This window comes from Tasmannia lanceolata, unplaced genomic scaffold (genome assembly GCF_043159265.1).
Source record: "Tasmannia lanceolata isolate RefF3 unplaced genomic scaffold, GAP_Taslan_0.1 ptg000023l, whole genome shotgun sequence".
Taxonomy (NCBI): Eukaryota; Viridiplantae; Streptophyta; class Magnoliopsida; order Canellales; family Winteraceae; genus Tasmannia; species Tasmannia lanceolata.
The window spans coordinates 6,357,701-6,380,175 of record NW_027518700.1 but is presented as its reverse complement, the minus strand read 5'-3'; the positions used below and the strand labels follow the sequence as shown (position 1 = coordinate 6,380,175).

Genomic DNA, 22,475 nt, shown 5'->3' with positions numbered 1-22,475 from the left:
TACACTGTTGTTACCATCGACACCGATTGCAATCAATAAGATTCCTAGATATTTCCCTCACAGATGTGTTCCGTCCACCAAAACTATAGGTCTCAATGTTCGAAAAGAACGTAAGCATGGACCAAATGTCCAGAATAAGTAAGCAAATTTATCATCTCCCCTTGGACGTAAATCTCTATGTCAAAAAACATGCATGCAGCTTCCAGGATTTCTGCCCATTATCTCAACTGCAAATGCGGGCAATATGCATTACGAATCCTCGACATTCCCACACTTAATCTCAAGTATGATGTAATCGCATTGTACGCTTTCCAATAGCTAATAGTTATACCCCAATGCATCTTGATATATTATCTTATGATCCTTGTACTGACGTTCTCTGGGCGAGCGAATAAATGTAAACCTGCCTCAGCTCCCAAGCTGCTGTAACGAGAGGGTGATCATTGCCCCTTATTTTAGATGTACACGTATGGTTGGCAACAGACGACTTCACTACCACAAACATCATACGATCCACATCCGTTATATGCCATTTGCAACCATCTTCCTTGCATTGAACATAGTACTTTTTGCGTGATGACTTTGCCTTCTCAAAGATGAATCTCTGTCGAATAACATATTCTAGAACAATCTTCTTGAAGTGTTTCATGTCATAAAACATTGCGTCAACTGTTAACTGGTCAAATTTTAATGTATCAGCTTCTACCTCTTAAGCTCCAACAAACATGCCATCTACTTCCATTGGCCCACTACCGTCACTCCGAACCGATTGAGTACCACCTTTGATAGGAGTACCCCCTCTGATAGGAAAGCCTCCGTTGTAGCCTCTGTTGGTAGGCTGAGCGGTTGGACTAACAATGATGTTTACATGATGATCATCATCGTCCTCCACTTCTTCTTCCTCCTCCTCTTCAACCTCCTCCTCCTCTTAATCATCATCATCATCATTTCTTTCTTCTTCAGAATCTAAACCCCTTAGACAAAATTCATTTTCAAAAATATTATTAACGTCCACTTCATGATCTCCAACATTTTGTAACTCATATATACCTTCGATAACATGGTTAGCATGCAAACCACTTGCCAATGTTTCATTTAAGTCAAATCGAGACATGTATAGTTCGAAAATATATAATCAGCCTCAATCCATATGATTAATTCATAATTTGAATTATGAAAGTCTTGAAAGATTACCAAAGAACTAAAATACCTTACACTGCGTTCTCCTGGACCACCTCCTATACTGGTATCAAGGATCTCTTCACTTACAAATTCACTTTCATAGTCTTTTTGCAAGTCTACTTCAAAACGCGGGCGAAGATTGACATTTTTCCGTTCGCGTGCACGTTCTTGGAGCTGAATCGAAGTAGATGGAATGCTAGGATTAATAGAGGTTCTACTAATACAAACTGTAGACACCCCCATTTTGCTACACTTTAAAAAGTAAAAGATTTGGTAGTTTGTCAAGTTTCGAGTCCGTATTCCACCTAGGATTAAGCATCTATGCATTTTATGGTAGATTTCGCCTCGTTGAGGGAATTCTGAAGTTGATTCGCGATCCTAAAGGTTTTTAGGGTATTCCATTGGTATCTAGAAGATAAAAATTCAAGTTTCCAACCAACTAAAAAAACCTATTATTTTTAGAATTTTTGGGGTTTCCCTCATTTTTGCCCATTTTTACACTACAGGGGTATTTTGGTCATTCCCGATGTGTCTCGTCTGACCCCCTAGTTATATTTGAGAAATCTTGAGTGATTTTATAAATTTTGAAAAAACTGCTATTTTTAGAAATTCATGGGGCTTCCACATTTTCATCATCTTATGGATATTTCAATCATTTCTCATATATCTAAAACCATCTTGAGGGTACGGCTGATGGATTCGGAGTAATTTCGTAAGATTTGGAAAACCTGCTAAATTTAGATCTCTCAAGATTTTCTCTTAGTCTTGCACTTCGGGGGTATTTTAGACATTTCCAACATATCATATTTGGTCCCTAAGTTGTGTCTAAGAAATCTTGAGTTCGTTCATAAATTTTCGGAAATCTGCTATTTTTGGAATTTCTCAGGGTTTTCCCTATTCTCGCCAAATTCTAGCACCTCGGGGTAATTTGGTCTTTCCCTGTGTAATTATTTTGATCCCCGAAATATGTCTGAGAGATTATAAATGATTTCCTGAATTTTGAAAAACCTACTAAATTTAGAATTTCTTAAGGGTTTCGCTTAATTTGGAAATTCTGAGTGTTGATGGCATTTTGGGTATTTTCAGGGGATACCAAATGATCATGTTTAATATTGCTCACCGAAAGGACTCAATTTTAAAAGTTTCTATTTTTGAAGTTTGACCACAAAGACTTTCCATTTTTAATTTTTCCCTTTAGGGGTGAACAAATCTGAGGGTATTTTGGTCACATTTGGATGTCTAACAGTCAATAGGGGCATTTTGGTCCGAAAAGTTATTTTTCAAAAAAGATGGTCCAATCATATGTGAGGGATGCACCATAAATGTCGAATGGGTTGGGTCCATATATAGAATGTTGAATTTAAAAAGATTTTATTCAATTTTTACGGAAAAACCCGAAACCCGTGTGAAATGGCCCATTGGGCTTTAGCCCGCAAAGATGGAGCTCATGTGGGTCACCCATATGGGTCGCCACATGGCTGACCCACATGAGTTGAGCACCCAACCTTGATGATGTCACAATGGTGACATCATATTTGTTAAAAGAAAAAGAAAAAGAATAAAAAAAGAAAAGAATGAAAGAAGAAAAAGGGGAATGGTTGCCTAAAAAGGTTTTCTTCCAAAGAAGCAATGTGGAATGAGAATAGCATGTCTTGATTGACAAGAAATTAGGATTGGAATCAAATTCAATTTGGAAACAAGAAATAAAGAAAGCAAGAGGGAAAAATTGGAAACAAGCCAAAAAATGGGAGCTCTTACATTGGAAACTACTATTTCTCTCTTAACCCTAGCTTTTTTGTACAAAAATCAAAGCAAACAATCCTAGGAAGGAATAAAAAAAATCCAAATTCATGATTTTTCTCTCTCCTCCCAAGCAAAAAAGAAAAGAAAAAAACCTCTTCTCTCTTGAAGTGTGTTCATTTCTCTCTCAAGGGTTCTTCACAAAAGGGATTCTTGAATTTCATTTTCTTCTTCAACAAATCACACATCAAGGATCTTTGGGGTGTTCTTGGGGTCTTCTTCATCATACCAAAGGGTTGGACAAAGTGAATATCTCGGATTACCAACCCAAGACACACGGATAGCGATCGATGGTAAGAATTTCCCTTATTTGCGAATTAGAAAAGCATGCTAAGGTTTTATTTTTTTGAAACATTAAATCTATGAGTTTTTCTTTAAAATTCCAGTTATAACATAGATTATAGGCTTTTAAAATCTAAAATTTCGCCCGAAAATTAATTTTCCTCCACATAAATCTTGAATTTCTTTCTTTTATTTTCAATATGGATTTAAATGGAATTTTCAAAGCAAGTGTTTAAAAAATGATCTTTTTCAAAAAACAAATTTTTTTAGGGTTCTAAAAATTCTAAAACTACTGGAAATCATGATCATTGACCATGGTTTGACTGCCTCGGTTTCCGTTCTATTTTTCGAAAGTTAACCCAACAAAGGGTTATTTCTTGAAGAATAAAATGGAAAATGGGTCCAATCAAGTCCAAAATTCATAAAATTTTGTTTCCAACCCGATTTTTTGATTTCCAGTTTACCATAAAATTTTTGGAATTTTTTTATTTTTTTTAATCCGGTTTTAATTTACTTTAATTTTGGGTTATTTTTAATAAATATCAAACGATTTTAAAAATTGATGAAAATTTTCAGAACTCATGTTTAGTTATAAATTGAAGTTTTCATGGAATACAATTTGAAAAAATGTTTTCTTTACTGTTTTTAAATTAATTTTTCGGTTTACGTGCCGTAATTCTTTTTCGTATTAAATTAGTAAATTTTTGAAAATTTTCTTTACAAACCAGTAACTTAGCTTACTGGAATGTTAGAGACAAAAATTTAATTGGTTTCGCAAAGTTTTAATATGCTTTTGTAATTTATTTTAATAAATGGGTTTCAATTCCTAAGAAACAAATTCCCCTTTTCTATTTAAAATTTTATTTTATGGAGGAGATTTAATTTTTAAGTTTTAAAATTTTAATAAATTTTTTTATAATCTATTATATATCTACTGAAATTTTTTTATTTAATTCTAGGATACCATTAGGTTTACTTTTTAAGTAATTCTTTAGTTTCATTCGATTTTTGTGTGAATTTCAGTTGGCCTCAAATCGTAATAAAAATTCAGGAAAGTCATACAGTGGTCTAATTTCATGATCATCTTTATACTGTAAGAGTTTGAGTCAATTTGAAATTGATATGTTATAGGTTGCTTTGTTAATTTATAATCTGATTTGAATTTGGAAAAATCAAAAATTGATATCAAACCTTAATGATAATTCATGAAAAGTTTCCAGTAAGCTCTAATCATCTATATCTTTATTCTGTGAAAGTTTGGATTAATTAGAAATTGATATGCTATAGGTTACAGTGTTAATCTATAATCTGATTTGAATTTTGAAAAATCAAAAATTGATATCAAATCTTAATGATAATTCACGAAATATTTCCAGTAAACTACAATCATCCATATCTTGTTACTGGAAAAGTTTTAACTAATTTGGAGTTCGATTGTTTAGGGTTTCTGTGTAATCCTAGCAATCTGGTCTTAATGTTAATAAATCATAATTTAATAGCAAAACAACACAAAAGTCAATAAAAACCTCCAACAAATCTTAACTTTACATCATGAATTTAATCCCTAATTTTTTTGAAACAGAAACCTTAGAGTTCATAGATCTCCCATGTAAATTTGCTATACCGCGATAGTCTAACTGCCGAGATCGCAACCACAATCATATACTAATTGCGATTAATCCTGCATAATTGGAGTGCATAAATTATAGTATAATATTAGCTCCGAGGTCCACTATCCACAGAAATCCTGAGAAATATGCCAGGCAATAAGATACTATAACTTACGTGCTAAATTATACAAGGGTTGAGAGCACAATTCTCATCCATGGTTGCGATTCGATGCCGAAATTAGCAAACCATAGAACCTTTGGTATCCTTAGATATTTAGGAATAAAAAATTCTTGAAAATAAAAAATCAGTCAATCTAAAAATCATCAATATCAACAAATTGAATTAACTTAATCAAAGTCTTAGGAGCCGTTGGATTGCGGTCTCCTATCGTAGGAACATTTTAGGGCCCCTTAGGAACACTTACGTCACGTTGTGTCCTAGGTTTTAAGGAGTCTCAGAGTTAGGAGTCCAGCCTTATCACGGCCGTTTGCTATGGATAGCAACCGTGCCATAGATCTAGTTACACTTGTCACCCAATTTTCTCCTAGGACAAACTTAGTTACCTAGGATGTAGGTTAACCTGCATTAGTCTAAGGGACGTCTTGGACTTGGCTAGGATCATATAACATCTTAGATGAAGTCAAAGGATAATAAAATCTTCAACTTGAACTAAATAATTTCTCTTAAAACTGTTGAAACAGTCAATCCAGTCTAGATCGGTATCCTAGATGAGTTAGGCATAAGTAGCTTAGTTTAGGTGCACTGAACTACGATCGACTCTGATTCCAGTGAGGCTGGGATACGTAGGCAACTTGGATACTTGAGTGACATACCAAGCCCGAGTCGGCTCTACACATAAGTGATGGGGTTTTGTATATTAATCCTTAAATTAAAAATAATTAAATCATTTAGGACTTTCCATGAAATTAGAATTTTAGGAGAACTTTCACTTAAATTGAATTCAAACAAATGAAAAAAATCAAGATACACATTTAGGAATTACATTAAAATTAGATTTTAAGATGCATGTCACGTAATTCGCATATTAATATAGAGTTAAGTGAGCCATTTAAAAGAAATTCAAATGAGTTAACTTTTAAAATTGAAGACCGATTACTGGGCAGGAATGGTGCATGTGGTGGTAACTCCCCATACCTTCCATTCTCATAACCAGGTAACGAGTCTAGATTTCTAGTCAATTATGGGTCATAGATCCCTCATCTAGGTGGCGACTCTGTCACTTTCTTTTGCGTGGAATTCGGGTTACCTTAGTGATCCCAAGTTCACGGAAAAAATGAATTAAATCACACCTTGCTAGGCTCGGCGGCTTACCCATGCTCTTATGGGTACTGGGTTGCACTTTTGTTTGCACCCTATGGCTTGGTTGCTGCCTGCTTGGTTGGGTAATTAAAATCAATAATAAAAAGCACACGCCAACCGCATGTGTACAAGAGACCAAGAGAGAGTGTAGCGCCTCGCGCTCTCGCGGGATCGGGTCCTACACAAACATTGTTTGGGGGAAGCATTGACGAATTCAATGAATTAATACCGTTCTCACTTATGATTTTCGTTATGTATATCATCACAGAATTGAACATGTCTCTGTCAAACATCATCAACATTGTTTGAAGGACATCATTATCATCAACGTCGATTAAAGTGATTATACATGCATCAACAACATATCGACATTTTATCAATAGTAAAATATGTCTTTCTGTTATACCAATTCTTCTTTGGATTGCACTTTGAAATTCATCAAAATTAATTCGGCAGAAAACCATTAACAATGTCTTCCTCCCCCTGACATAGTCCCAAGAAACCTCATCCATCAAATGTCCATCATAATGTAAAAGAAGAGAAACCATTGATTCAGGCATTTTTCTATAATTTTACACAGGGGTTCTAAACTCTCTAACATAAACTTTGAGACTCTAAAATGGGCTATAAAGTTGTGGCTTAATGGAGTTTATCTAGGGTGTTTTCAATTTGACAGATTAGAATAAAATAGGGTTATGGACTAAAAGGGGGTTTTCAGTACCTAAATGGGGGGTTTTCTAAGGGATTATTAAAGCCAAAAGATAAGGGATTATTTTTTGGATAATCCCTTAGACAACCCTAATCACGGCAGTTATGAAATACCTGACAAGGGTTCAACTCAATGGTAACAACTCTATTAGCAAGGCCATCAAATATTAATAACACTTATGAACCCTTATAAACCCTTAATACACCCTTATACACCATCATAAAAAAAGCAGGGTTATCAAACACATTAAATGAGATATTAGGGATGACTAGCACAAATCCTAACAAGACAAAAAAATAAAAACTCACATTTTTTTCCTTTTTTTCGTTCCACGCGTTAATAGGGATTGGGTAAGGTAAAGGGCGGTAAATGAGGTTGGTAGAAAAAGCAGGGAGCACTTTTTTATGGCTTACCGTGTATTTTGAGGCTGAAGGGGTACTTCGGTCAAAAACGACAAGTTTGAAATTCAGGGGTGGTCTCACTATTTCAGACATTTTTAGGTACCGTTTGACCAAATTTCCAAAATTTTTTTGCCTTACAGAAATGTTCTTCCTAGGTGGGTCCCACCGGTAGAGCTTCTCTTCGTATCTCTCGACCAGGGGGGGCTTTTGAATTGGAATTCCATTTCACTGGAACCGATCCTTCATCTGAAGAATTTCATTCATGAAATGCATGCTCTCAAATTGTTACAGGGCTCTTGTACTTTTCTTTTTCTTTTTCTTGTATACCCTGTTTGATCTCAGGTCCCCCCATCAGAGAGCAGTTTGTACCAGTAGATCCACATTGAAAAATTCTTCTGGTATGTTTTGGTCATTTTTTTAAGGAGCCCTTTTCTTTTTGTCACTGTTGCAGACTGGGTTCTATCACTTAGTAAGACCTTTTACGTGTTTTTCCATACGAGTTTTGAATTTAACTTCTCAAATGGGAATTGGGTTTGCATTCGTTGATGGGATATTTTGATGAATGATTGCATTTTCATGGGATTGTTGGTGTTAGATAAGTTTTTTTGTTTGTGCAATGACATGCTTATCCTTATCTTTTTATCTTTTCCTGTTTTAGAGTCCATATCAAATTGGTTGCTGTTTTGTAGCGAGTCGTGAGTTGGTCCCTATTTTGTAACAGGTATTTAGATTGGCTTGATCTGTAGGAAAATTTAGCAGTAAATAACGAGACCTGCTGTTCTGTTTTGGCATTATTGAATAAAATCTCTACTTTCAGTGTAATTCACTTGCAGAGGGTTTCCCCCAAGATGTGGGAGTTTACTTTGAATTGGTAGTATTGTCTTCTTCTTCTCAAGAGGTACATATCATACTTACATAGTTCGTTTTTTTAAGTGTTGAGAAAATCTGCTGGGCAATTCCGATTGTGAACTAGTAAACCAGAAAAGTAAAAATAAACAAAAATCACAATATGAACATAGAGATTTTACTTGCTTCAGCCAAGATGCCTACATCCACTGACGAGAACATAATCTTTCACTATGAGAAAGCAAAATCACAAAGATCGCAATGGATTGATCTGAAACCCTCAAACCTGTAACCATTCCCCTTGCTTCTCAACCAAGACCGTACACAAGAGACCCTAAGAGAAACCCAATAGAGAAAACCAAAGAGGAACCTAAGAAAAACGCAAGGGCAAGGGAACTCTCTCTCCTTCTCTTTCTTTCCTCTCACCCATAAGCCTCCTTCTCTTGCTGCCACACCTGTCGTATAAAGAGGAGTCTTTTATATCTAGGTTTTGCAAAAACCTAAAAATTAACTTTCCCATTGTTGCTTCCTACTAAAAGAAACAGACTGGGAAACAAGACAACTTTCCCAATAATATATATTGGCTTGTTTCCCAGTCACCTAAAGATTTTTCGTTAATGTCACCACTGGTCGGTTGTCGCCACAAACCACCGGTCTGTTGTCGCCACAAACCACCATTGGCCTTCTAAAGTACCAATTACACACCATCGAATCATCAATCATCTTGATTCTGACCCCACCTGACTCGATCAACACGGCCAATGTCCATGCATAGCTGCTAATTCGCTGACTCATCCAGTCAACCATAGAGAGGGATCTCGACAAATCCTCTCATTGCAGGAACTATCACCTTCTCACCATCGTCTGCAACTTGGATACACCAACTGCGAAAGAGACCTTATGCGTGCTCTCGCTATTATGTTTCTAACTAGTCATCAAGGCCTTAGGAACACTAGTCACCGTGTCCCCGACCAGACCATATAATTCGCCACACGTATCTTCTTTCATCAGAACCATGTAGCCGCATGTGATTTTGATGGCTCCACTTACAACTGAATACCTGCAACCATTTTTTTGAATTTCTCACAATTTATGATTCAAAACAAATCTCATGGGTTACAGTTTGAATCTCTATGACTAAGTCTTAATTTGGATAAATCTTACGATTTGATCATAAATCATACGATTTAGACAATTAATGCGATTTATCGTAATTAAGTTTTATAGAAAAGAAAATGGGATTTTCTCTCGAAAGACTCACTTCCCTTTTGCATCAGAAGAAACCTTCAAAAACCATCCAATGACAATGAAGAAGATAAAAAAAGAGGAGTTAGAATGAATTGAACCAGTTTGACCTAGTCAAGCACAATGCATGTGCCTGAGGGTATTATATGAGGAGGGAGACGTCGAAAGACTCACTTTCCCTTTTGCATTAGAAGAAACCTTAAAAAACCATCCAATGACAATGAAGAAGATAAAAAAGAGGAGTTAGAATGAATTGAACCAGTTTGAACTAGTCAAACACAATGCATGTGCCTAAGGGTATTATATGAGGAGGGAGACGACTATAGCAAGGACAACAATGGTGACTTACCATTTTTTATGATTGATATTTGTCGTATGATGTTTGAGACTTTGAGAATTAATATGACCTTCTGTCCTTTTTTATTTTTAAGATTATTATCCAATATACATGCGTTTGAATGAGCAAGAGATGATTAGTATGTGACAACTTTGTTAGTAAACAATTCGAACTATGACATTGAATAACTAATTATGGTAGTACTAATTATGGTAGTTTATAATTAAATTAATGGATTTGAATGAAAAATGAATAATTGTCTGTTTTATTATTCTCTGATTTGTTATGATTTTTTAATATCTTTTGATATGTGTGTGTGTGTGTGTGTGAATTTGAATGAATTTTACAATTTACGATACGATTTACGATCCCATATGATTCGACCTGTAATACGATTTACGATTTGATCCAGATTTTCAAAACATTTCTTACAACCCTTGGAGTCACAAGTAGAGCTGTCAACCAAGGACACTACACCTGGCCTAATCTCCTTTAACGTATCAAACTATTCCCTCCTAAAGCATACATGAACAAAGCACCCAGAATCTAGAATCCACTCATCATGAGGAGAAGTTTGATTACCTATGGAGATTATGAGAACATCTATTATCGTTTTGCTATCTCATCCGTTACCCCGCCACCACCGTATTTTTTAGCATCATTGTAAGACTTCTCAGCTCGCTTTGGACAATCTTGCTTGATGTGGTTGTATTCCTTATGATTATAATATTGCACGCCCTTTCTGTTAACCATGGAACTTGATCTGCCTTTTTTTAATCCCTTGTTACATGACTTTCCTCTCTGATTTCCACCATGAACAGCCTGCCCATGCTCTTGATTCCCATAAAAAACAAGTTTCTTTTGTGTATTATTCGATAAGAGTGTCTCCGTGACTTCCTCTAACTTCACCATATCCTTAACATAGAATAAAGTCGTCACCATATTGTCATTCGAATTCAGAAGTGAAGTAAGAAACAACAGGGCATTGTTTTCTTCCTTCAACTTTTCATCAACCTTGTGTAGACGATCCACAAGCTTCTTGATACGCAAAGCTTCTCCAACTTCTTCCATAGTTTAGGCGCTAATACTTCTTCCATAACATTATCTGCCATAAATAGCCAAACTGTGCTGACCATTTTCGACTCAATGTCATCCCACTCAGCAGTTGCTCTCTTCTCTGGCTTCTCATTCCTACCCTTCAATGCGTTATGCATGCCCTATTGAACAAGGGTGTTCTTCATCCTCATCTGCCATAGGGTGTAACTGTTATTTTTATCAAACCTGTTATTGTTGAACTAGGTAGAACTCGACGGTGCATCCATCTTAGGTCACTTTGCACTTCTCGTTGCTGGGTTTCACCTCAAGTGAGAATCTCATGGATAATCCGACAACCACTGTAACTGTAACCGCGATCCAATCACAACACCCACGATCGCTTAACCCGGATCGTTCCAACCACAACTTTGATATCACTTGTTGAGAAAATCTGTCGGGTAAATCCAATCGGATCGTGCACAAGAAAACAAAAAAACAAAAATAAATACAAACCACCAGATGAACACCGAGATTTTACATGGTTCAGCCAAGATGCCTATATCCTTGGGCGAGACCACAATATTTCACTATGAGAAAGCAAAATTACAAGGATTACAATGGATTGATCTGAAACCCACAAACCCTTACTTCTCAACCAAGACCGTACACTAGAGAACCCAAGAGAAAACCCAGACGAGAAAACCCAAGAGGAACCAAAGAACAATCCAAGAGAACTCAAAAATTCAAAAAATAAAAAATAAAAAATCCTAGAAAACTCTCTCTCTCTCTCTCTCTCCCCCTTTCTCTTTTCTCACCCCAAGCCTCCTATTGCCACCACACTCTTGGTCGTGTAAAGAGGAGTCTTTTATATCTAGGTTTTGCAAAAAACCTAAAAAACAACTCTCCCATCTTTGTTTACCACTAAAAGAAACCGATCGTGGGAAACAAGGCAGCTTTTCCAACACCAACATATTATTGTTTTTTTCCCTGGTAGGACAGTGAAAGTAATTCTGTATTGATGTATATTGATGTAACATTCTGGTTAGCCAAACAAAGGCCCTATTTGGATTGCAGATTTTTTTTCCAACAAGTATTTTCTAAAATTTCTTACTTTTTTTACACATGAAAATAGATAACTTGAACCAGTCCTATTCAATTTTTACTTAGTGGGTCCTTCAATTTGTTATAATATCCCTCTAACTTAACCATAACCAATCCAAACAGGACCAAAGAGAACAAAAAATTATTCATTGCTGCCCGGTAGCAACTAGTCATGAGACTCGCAACAAACTTCCATGCATGAAAACGAAGCATATAACCATGTTAGAAAATCACCATTTATGCCTCTCATTGTAATGATAAAAATGTGCTTTGCCTATAATTTAAAGAGTGCATGGTCTTATGGCCTCATCTGATACCTCTAAAAATTCTTTGCCAATCTTATATACTCATGGTTTTGAAGTTTACCATGATTGTTTGTGAATTGTTTAAAATGGTTTTATATTGACATAGTCGCTTTGAAAGAGGCTCTAGTGTCCAATTTACAAATAAGATTAACTTAAAAATAATCTTATAGTGTCCATTTTACAATCATGAAAAGTTTCTAAAGTATTCTTTCAGTGTTTAAAAATGCGGATTTGACACAAACAGCGGCCAAGAAAAATCCTTGTCGACTCGGCATGGACGTGACCAAGAACGCGGTTGACACGGTTGACAAGGTCATAACTCGGGAGAGTTAAAGGAGTTTATTGACTCTGTAGGGCAAAATGCGGAACGCGGATGTGGTGCAACGCGAAACACGGCCGAGGTAAAAAGGAGTCAGCTTGGGCAAGTTCCTTGCCGAGTCAAGGAGTTTTTAAACACTTCATTCATTAGCCGACCCCAACTAGTTTGGGACAAAGGCTTAGTTGAGTTGAGTGTCCATTTTACAAATAAGATTTACTTAAAAATAGTCTTGTTAGCAAATAAGGACCAAACCTGTTTTGGTGGCATCCAAATAGGCTTCTTAGTCTCTAACTGTAGCATGATCGTAGGCAAAAAAATCTGTATACTGTGAACCTAATCCCACTTTAAGACTATTGGCAGTTGGAACAAGGTGCCGTATATGCATATATAGACAGGAAACTTCTGGAGGTTGTGAATTTCGCCACTTGCAAAGGGCAACTTTCAGGCTTATGATATACTCAGTAGTAAGAAAGTTCATGAAGCCCCTCCATATCCCAACTTTAGTACCAGGCTTCCAGCTCTTGTGCATTCACCGCCCATTGGGCATGTGACAAACGACCCCTTCTTGTATGTAGCTGTTATTTGCCCGACAGCTGCCAAAACTAAGGCCATCTCAAAATCAAGGGCCTTTCCTTGTATAAAATGATGTAGCACCTTGTGTGCTTTGTCATTGCCTGTAAAACAGGGTGATTCAATTCTGTTTGACTTTTGCTGTTGTGATAGATCCAATAACTAAGAACTTTCATATTCCACCATAATTCTTGGCTCACACTCAATCGTCCTTGTTGATAAGGCCTCTATAATTGTACTTGCTGCATCAGGAAATACATGCTGTGCCTTGGTTGAATCCATTCCCCAATAGTGAATTTCCATTTAGGTGGATCTCTTTTCAAATCCACATTCTTGTGAACCACGGTTTTTCTTGTGTGGTTCACCCCCCTCCCACATCAAGAAAATGAAAAAGAAAAAAAAGGAAGACTACTTTGAGCAACTTTAATGCAGATCCGTTCTCTTTAGAATGTGTGGGCCCATTTATGTTCTTGGTCGGCAGCATAATTATCTACTTTTTTTTATCATGTTTTATATTTCTACTCAGGTCTCGTAAATTAATCCAAATGGCAGAGTTAAAAAAATGTTAAATGACTGAATGGCTCTTGTCCTTGCGCACTAATGGACATTGTGTTTTTTGCATAATCTGTTCTCTTTCTTTGGAATGTGTTGGTTCCATGTGTGTTCAGGGTTGGCATCATACTTATTGATTTTCTTATTTTGTTTTATAATCCTATTTAGGATGTGTTGGTTCCATGTGTGTTCAGGGTTGGCATCATACTTATTGATTTTCTTATTTTGTTTTATAATCCTATTTAGGTCTCGTGAAGTACCCAAACAGCCAAAATGTTTGTTTCACAATTAAATAAGTAGATTTCATGATTTGTTAAGTGATTGAATGGCCGAATTTTTTAATAATATTTATTCTTACACATAGAGGAACCAATAGATGCTTTTTGTTCTATATTTCATCCCTTGAATTTTAGTGGCATCTTAATGCCCCAGTAGTGGCATAACCTTGACCTTTTTGGGTTTTCCTTACATGTTCCTAGAGATTCGAGTTGTTGCCTTCTTTTGGTAAACTATCTTTGCATTGTTTGTAGGACTTAATAAGGGAGGAACCCACATTATGTACTTGTATTGTGTTTATTTTAGTTATCATGTTCAAACATATCCCTATTTTAATCATCCACAATCATCGGGTAAGATTTTATTTCATTCCCCTTGCCACGTGGAATATTTTGGCCTATCTTACCAATTTGTGTGTCATCATACGTCACATAGTTATGGGGTGTTTTTAGTAATTTATTGCATATTTATGAGCATGAGTTAGTTATTTATTGAATTGCCACAAGCATGGTTCCATCATTTCAGCAGAGTGATACGTGACGACAGTAATGTCAATATGAGCATACTGTTTTCATTCACTAAAGCAAATATGGCTAAACTATCCTTCTGGTATATGTTGATGACATTATCCACACTAGAGATGATATCTCTTTCATTACCTACATGAAGAGCTTGGCCATATTTTGAGGTTAACGATTTGGGTAGATCTTGAGGTTGCTCAATCTAGGAAAGGGATCTCTCTTTCTCAGAGAAAGTATGCCCTTGAGCTCCTGAACGACTCTGTAATCTTGGATCCAAACCCTCTCATTTCACCATGGATTCGAATCGCGGCTTCCATACTAGTGACGGCATTCTTCTTTCTAATCCTCAGGAGTACCAACGTCCTGTGGGCCATCTGATCTAACTGACTATTACTCAACTAGATATCACCTTTGTTGTCAGCATGGTTAGCCACTTTATACATTCCCCTCGTTCTCCAAGTTTAGCTATCATTCATCGCATTCTTTGTGACATCAGGTCCAACCCCGGCTGTGGACTTGTGTATCGTCGACATGGTCACACTAATGCAGACTGGGATGGATCTATTGTAAATCGTCCCTCTGCTTTTGGATATTGTGCCTTCCTAGAGGGAGATCTGGTTTCATGAAAGAGCAAGAAACAATTTATTCTTTCTCTTCAGTGCTAAAGTGGAATATAGGGATGCATCCTTTGGCGCACGAGCTTTTGTGGCTTAGTTCTCTGATCTCTGACTTAGGATTTTCTACTGGTGGGCCTATTACCTGTTAATTGCGATAATAAAGTAGCTACCCTAATTGCCTCTAACTGTGTCATTCATGATAATTTTCTTGAGGAGGGGGGGAGGGCTACAATTAGTCTTTGTGATATTATAGTAGCTATTCTTTTCAAGGATAGAGTCTCTAGCTCAATGGTTAAGGCTTTGTTCTTCAACTGCGAGGTCGGAGGTTCAATCCCAGCTTATCTACCCCAAAAAATTAAAAAGAAACTATCCTATTTGCCTTAGGCTCCGTCCTTCATGAGCAAACAAAACATATTGAGGTTGATGTGCACCTTGTTAAGGAGAAACTCTGTGACGGGTCTCTGTTATTTTTTATGTTCCCTCATCACATCAACTTACTGACATTTTTTCTAAGGTCGTATGGCTTACTCTTCTTCGGGATACTTGTGTCAAGCTGGGGATGCTATTCTTTATTTGGTTCACTCTCATTAAGGGCATTATGGTTATTCAATATGTTGTCTATGTTAATATAAGGGGAATGAGCTCTTTTGTTGCCATTAAAAAAAAATAAAAAAATTTGAGGTATTTCGTCAGTTCATCTCCTTAAGCATTTCACATGTATTTCTCATCCCTTCTTCTTCTCCATGTCGTCTCTTTCTCTCCTTCATTTCTTTCCATCATCATTATTTATCTATCCAAGCATCATTTTATTATATTGTTGTTACGTTTAGTAATACTATATTTATCACTATTCTTGTCTTATCATGATTACCGTAAAGGGATAGATAAGCTATCTGATAGTCTCATAGTGGTCTAATTTAAGGAATTTCAAAATTCTAATGTTCCTCTCTTGTCATTTTAGAATTTTAGAGATATCATTTATTCTCTTTTTAAGCTTTTTTATAGGTTAATTTAATGGATATTCACAAGATAATAATTTTATGCAAGTTTTTGAAAGCAAAAATCCAAAACAAGAATGTAGAGGTAATATATAATCATCAATGGAAAATAACTATATTTATCTATAAAGCCATAGTAGACCAACTATTTAATTATTATTAAATATGAATGCACATCAGTTGCATTTGTTTTGAAAATCAAAAGTGCACATAATACAACATTCTAACATATTGTTGCCAGGTATCGTATATTTTAACATAACAGATGGGCTAAACTAAATGTGACTTGTTGCCAATTTATCAGCTGTTTTAGCTATGTATAGCCAATAAATCAATTTATAGTAATATAATGTGTTGTCGATAAATTTTGTTTCTATGGGTAGAGGTTGTTGTTGGCGTAGATTTTGACAACGATAGCTCAGGTTCAACTTTGCCAAAATGTGAGAGTATAGATGATACGGAGCTAGATCAAGAAAATTCAAACAATGCTTTTATGACAGCTATTAGAACTAGGTTAGTCATAATAGAACAATGAAAATTATTTCTTAGAGGACCTACAATAGCTTCAAAAGTTGAGTCAGATGGGTAGCCCATCTTGAGTCTTCCAGTGGCTAGGCTATCTCGGCTGCTGATGAAACATCAAGTAGTAATCTTTTGTCAAAGATAATCTGCTCATTGTTTCCCAAGCTTTCATGCTCCACTGGTCCAACCCAAAAGCTAGAGGAGACAAAATGAAAAGGAAGAAAATCTGAAAACAATTCTAATAAAGGAGTCCAGAATATTCATTTGCAAAAAGGCAATTGGCATATTTTGCACAGCCCTAGAATACAACGGGGTTAAGCCTCTAGCTCAATTGGTAAGAATTTTTGTTCTTCAACCAAGAGGTCAGGGTCTTCAACCAAGAGGTCAGGGGTTCAATCCCAGCTTACCTACCGAAAGAAATCTCTAGAATACAATAAAATGAATAAAGCTGTCATGACATTAGGGAATCAATTGGTATAATTTGCACAGCTCTCTAGCAATCTGATTTTGGGTTTTGTAAGGAATCTGATTCTATACACAAAGAATATTTAGACTTAATTATTTTAAAAAAGAAAAAGGAAAGATGCCACCAGCTATGCTGACGCTCTCTGACCCTTATTACACCAGCCATTTTAGTATGCCAGTTGCCAACAGAATCAGCACGTTGGGCTACATCCTCAGCAAAATGTTTGGACTTGGTCATAAACTATGAACTAATTCTGTTCATCACTTGAAGGTTCTCTTTTTGAATTTTCCCATGTATGAGTTCTTCTGGTTTCTTATGTTACTTATATCCATAATGTTTCCATTCATCTTTACTCACCCAAAACAACTTCCTTTTTTCTTCTCTGAGGTCAGAAGATACAGCTTGTTACCCTGTTTGGGGAAAAAAGCGTCCCTTGGTTTACGCAACTCGATCATGTTAGGATATGATCCATTTCAGACTTCGATGCCTATATGTCAATGCTATGATATGTATGAACTACATAATATTAGACAAAGAAGAACAATGGTTATCATGTTTGTTGGCGTTCTACTATCTATGTTCTTCATAGTGATTTGAGAACATTGTGAATTTCAAGTATTTTCATTTGGCATTAGCATCTCAACGTTATTAAATTTCCTGTTAGGTTTCTGTGGCACTTCAATTTTAGAAATTTCAGACCAAATGGAATTAAAAGAGTGCCGATAAGCTTGGCATGCTTCTTTACATTCATTACAGTTGGATGATCATTGATTATCTATAATATGGGGGTTATGGGATGCATAAAGTTCTGGATGTGTATCACATTTGGGTAGTTCTTATTTTCTTCTTATCGTGCTTGCTAATCCATCATTAACCATAGTATTTCTAACTGATGTGGGCATTATGTTCAATATGGAACTTTTCTTGCCTTTCTTTAGGTGGTTTTGATATGATCTAGATTTTTCTCCTGGTTGGTTGCATCTTACCTTTCAATTTTTAACTTTTAATTTATCCCTTATCTCAGTTCACCCATATTTTCCCAGATGATTACTTTCACAATGGTCCATCATACAGCTCCTCATATACCTTTCAAATCTTCAGAAGAGTGGAATGCAGCTCAGTCCTAGCTTGGGGGGACAGTTCATTGTAACTGTCCTTGTTGGTAATGAATTTATCCTAATTTGATGCTATTTGTCTTTTTGGCTATTAAAATAGGTGAGAAATTATACTCATCAGTTGCGTTCACGCTCTTGCCTCCCATATTATTATTGGGTATTTTCAAGACAAGCATGTACCTTTATGCACAAGATGCAGTTTTCAAATTTACACCTATGGATAATTTCTTGTTTCCATTAAAAACTTAAATTTGAGAATGTATTCTCAAATTCCTTGAATCCTAGGATATTGAAGGTCCGTGCGTTCTATAGGCTCCTTCCAGTATTATATTGCTGATATAGTGTTCTGCTAAACTTGTTACCTCAATTCAGATTGAAACTGAAGGACTTTATTACACAGGAAACTAGGTCACCTTTTTTTACCTGGCATGGGCTAGAAATAGCAGTAATTTTGCATATGCTTATTGGAGTCCAGGCCTGTGGAGACTTATGTGCATCATCGAAGAGATTAATGATATTTCTTGTGGATTAGACACTTCTTTATGCATGTTGTAAGAGGGACCAGTGGTAAATATACCTGTTTTATGTGTGTAGAAATTTCTGCCCCTGTTGTAGACTCTCTCTCTCTCTCTCTCTCTCTCTCTCCCCTTTACAAAAAATAGAGAAAAAGGCACTTCATGTACTACATTAAAGGTCATGTTTAATTTGATAGCTGTTGATCGGAAATTCACCTTGCTATCTAACCTGGCCTTCTGTTCATCAGCGGGTATCCCTTTGTCCATTTTATGCCTCATTCAGTTCAGTCTCCTGTCATGGATTTCCGAATTTTTTTTTGGTTCAGTTCTTTAGGCATAATGATGTACTGAAATAGCCTTCCGGGAAGTATAGTTCTGGCTGATAACAAAAGGTCAGTGAATTTATTACAAGAACCTCATACTAACTGAACTATGCGGTTCAAGTCTTCTCACAGAACCTATGTCCAATTTTTGCAACATATCTTACAAGTATTGATGCCTCTGGATTTGACCAAAGAACTCCATGTCTTAGGAATGGCAGTCTTCTAATATTATAGAAATAACTTTATAACCTTTATATTAAAATATTGGTCAAAATTTTATTAACTAAAGTTTTACTCTTTTGGGCAGGATAGAGATTCTCTATCGTGGTATCAATATGCACATCCCACACCATGTTTCTCCAAGGATCCCTAGCTACTACCTTGGGGCAGCACACCAATCACTCCAACAGAATTATGCCAAGGTAAATTTTCAGTGGCATAAGATATGAACACATGCACTAAATTCCTTCTGTAAGATTTGATTTTCCTTTGAAGTTGCTTTGGTGAACGAGTAATATTATTCACTTGCAATTATCTATCCTTTTGGACTTCATACTAACAGTATCTCAATGAAGCAACATGGAATTGGTGTTTAATGAAGACGATAATGACAATGCTCCAGAAGAATCCCAACCAATTACATTTTACTCTTCCATTTTTTTTACCAAGTACTGGTAGCTGTCCTATATGTTGGTTTTTCGCCTCGTAGTATGGCAATAAGTTTACTAGAATGGTGGGAAACTACTGGGGAGTTTCTTTAAGTTCATTACTTAACCTTTGCTTATAAACATAGCAGATACTAATTCTGAAAAATGTGCTGAAACCACAGAATTAATATCATGTATTGCTAGCTGATTTATACATGCAGAAAGTAGGCTATAAAGAATTTTTTTTTTCTGCATGCATAATGCAGCTAGCATTACTCTAACGTGTCGGATTCCAATACCTCTATAACATTCAATGCTACACTTATATAGATCTTTAATCTATTTTTTCCTAACTTTACAACAAATTTATAATCATCACGTGTTTTAATTTTATCTATCCTAATAGTAAATTCTTTTATATAAAAATACAATACTATATTACTAAACATACCAAAATTTCTAATATATAACCATATTATCATGTAAAAGTATTAAAATTAGCCGAATCCACATATCTTTTTCTTGAGGTTAGCCGAATCCGACACTCGATACCCTTGTCGGATTTCTACACTCGTATGGATAGGCATATGTGTGTGTGTCTTATGGCTTATAAAATAAGAATTCATAGATTGGGCCATTGCTTGAAGACGATGTGGAGTTAAAAAAAAAGTGGAAAAATTCAATGTACCCAACCACTTTTCATTAGAATAGGAATGATTAAAGTTATTAAGATAATAGTGATGAAAAGAGAAGTACTTTGGGCCAGCCAACTCATGTGACAGCTGCCCCAGATGAAGGTTCATCTCATAGCTAAGTACTATGTTGGGGTCCACACACTGATATGCATTGTTCGACATGGTTTATCAGGAATCTTCTCGAGAAAAATATTAGGGAAATGATAAATGCGCCCCTTTTCATCACATGGGACACCCAACTGCAGTGTACGTGGCAATCAAATCCGTCGAATGCTCCTGACATGAAGTACATCAGCCCCTCTGCAGTCATTGATGCACTGCTGCTGGGTGTCCCAAGTGATGAAAAGGGGCGCATTTATCATTTCCCAAACATTAATGATATTTGTGAAAGTGATAATCTTATTTGCACGGATAAGATTCCTTAATGGATAGGAACAAACTGTTAGCTGGTTGCTTATTTCAATTCTATGGCTTTCAAAATTAATGACAGGAAACAACATAGCTTTGAGTGTGGGTTTCTGCTTGCCCTTGGGTTCTATTGAATGGTTGATTTTTTTCATTAACGAAATAGCTTGGGCTGAACCTCCTACCCTATCCATTTCTTAAAATTCCAACTTCCTAGTGGTGAAAATCGCCGATTTTCTGAAGCGGGGCAGAGTCTCTTTGGCAAGCAGTTCTCCCAGGCTTGGTGATCATAGAGAGCCACATCTTTGATCTCCATGTCGTAGAGGGAGACCCCATCAATGTTATTAGGTGGTTGAAGGGGAGTTATTCATCTCCACCCGTGGAGATTCACGTACTGGTTTGATGAGATTCAGGAGCGAGTGGTGGTTTCGTCTGTTACTTATCAGCATGTTAGAAGATTGGCAAATGGCGAGACGGATAGGTTAGCTAGAGCTCAAGTTGCAGTGGAAGGTTTAGAGATATTTTATTTTCTCCTTCCCTGAGGGGCTTATGGTATGTTTTATTTTTCTCCGTCTTCTCTTCTTTTTCCTTGTATTGATCATCTCGGTCCTGTGTTTCTTCTCACTTTTTTCTTATTATAATTCTTCATCATTAAAAAAAGAAAAGGAAGTGATATATCCGCCCCTTTTGATTACTTAGGACACCCAGCAGCAGTGTACGTGGCAATCAGCCCCATTAAATCCTTCTGAAATGAAGTACATCAGCTCTTGTGCAGTCATTGATACACTGCTACTGGGTGTCCCAAGTAATCAAAGGGGGTGGATATATCACTGCCCTAAAAAAAGCAGTCTCTCTGGGCGATTCTGTTCCACCCGTTTCACCCCGCTTCTCAGAGGATGAGAATGGTTGAAGAAGAAGAACATAACCTTTATGTCTTAAGTTCCAGTCTGATTAGGGGCATGTTCTAATTAGGTAAAAAATATTTGCATTTGCAGGAGCAATATTCTAATGTTACAATTTATTATTTCAAAGCATTAATTAGGGGCATATTCTAATGGACTCAATTGTTTTTAATTATTATTATTATTTTATTTTTTTTGCATTTGCAGGACCATGAAGCCCTGCCTTTTGGTGTACGAATTGAATATCTGTGAACCCAGATGGCCTTTTGAAATTGAATGTGAAGAGTACACATAAAAATGAATGGATGTGGGTACGGTGGGAAGCAGTTTGGCCTCACATGCAAACTGTTTTAAAGCAACTTCACAGAACATTCAAATTACATGACATCATGGTCCATTCGAAAATACCTCAAATTAAAGCCAATCTATCAATTTTGAGGTATAGCTGTTTTGGAATCAAAGAGGAAACATGGTTTCCTAGACAAATGGAAAAGGAACCAGAGAGCAGATTGCATAAGGATTTGAATTCCAAGTTTAAAAGAACTAGGTGAAAAGAGCTTATCAACCCAAAAAAGTACCAGAAAAATGGAAATAGCTGACAACTTTTTTTTTTTTTCGAATGGCAGAAATAGATTACAACTTTCTTTATCAGAATCTTCAAAAACAGATAAAAGCAACTGTCAAAGAGAGTCTCCCAAACTTACATATGTGGTAATCAGTCCATCTTTTTTCACTACAAATATCATAATCCCTATTCAAACCCACTCATTCTACGCTCATGTAAGTTGACTTTGGAAGCTGGGTTCAATGCCTAATAAAAACGGCCGAAAAAAAAGAAAGAATAGAGTTTCGTTTCGA

General features: G+C 36.2%; 1 long non-coding RNA gene across 6 annotated transcripts; it reads left to right on the top strand.

Moving 5' to 3' along the window:
- Nucleotides 1-7,405: 7,405 nt before the first annotated feature.
- LOC143856783 (uncharacterized) lies at nucleotides 7,406-22,265 on the top strand. 6 transcript variants are annotated; one of them, XR_013238353.1, is made up of 7 exons: nucleotides 7,406-7,460; nucleotides 7,648-7,703; nucleotides 18,059-18,177; nucleotides 18,972-19,037; nucleotides 19,276-19,390; nucleotides 20,801-21,267; nucleotides 21,825-22,265. It is a non-coding gene; the product is annotated as an uncharacterized LOC143856783 (long non-coding RNA). The 6 variants fall into 6 exon arrangements; XR_013238356.1 differs by having other exon boundaries at nucleotides 7,439-7,460; nucleotides 18,040-18,177; XR_013238354.1 differs by having other exon boundaries at nucleotides 7,424-7,703; nucleotides 18,040-18,177.
- Nucleotides 22,266-22,475: the final 210 nt, after the last annotated feature.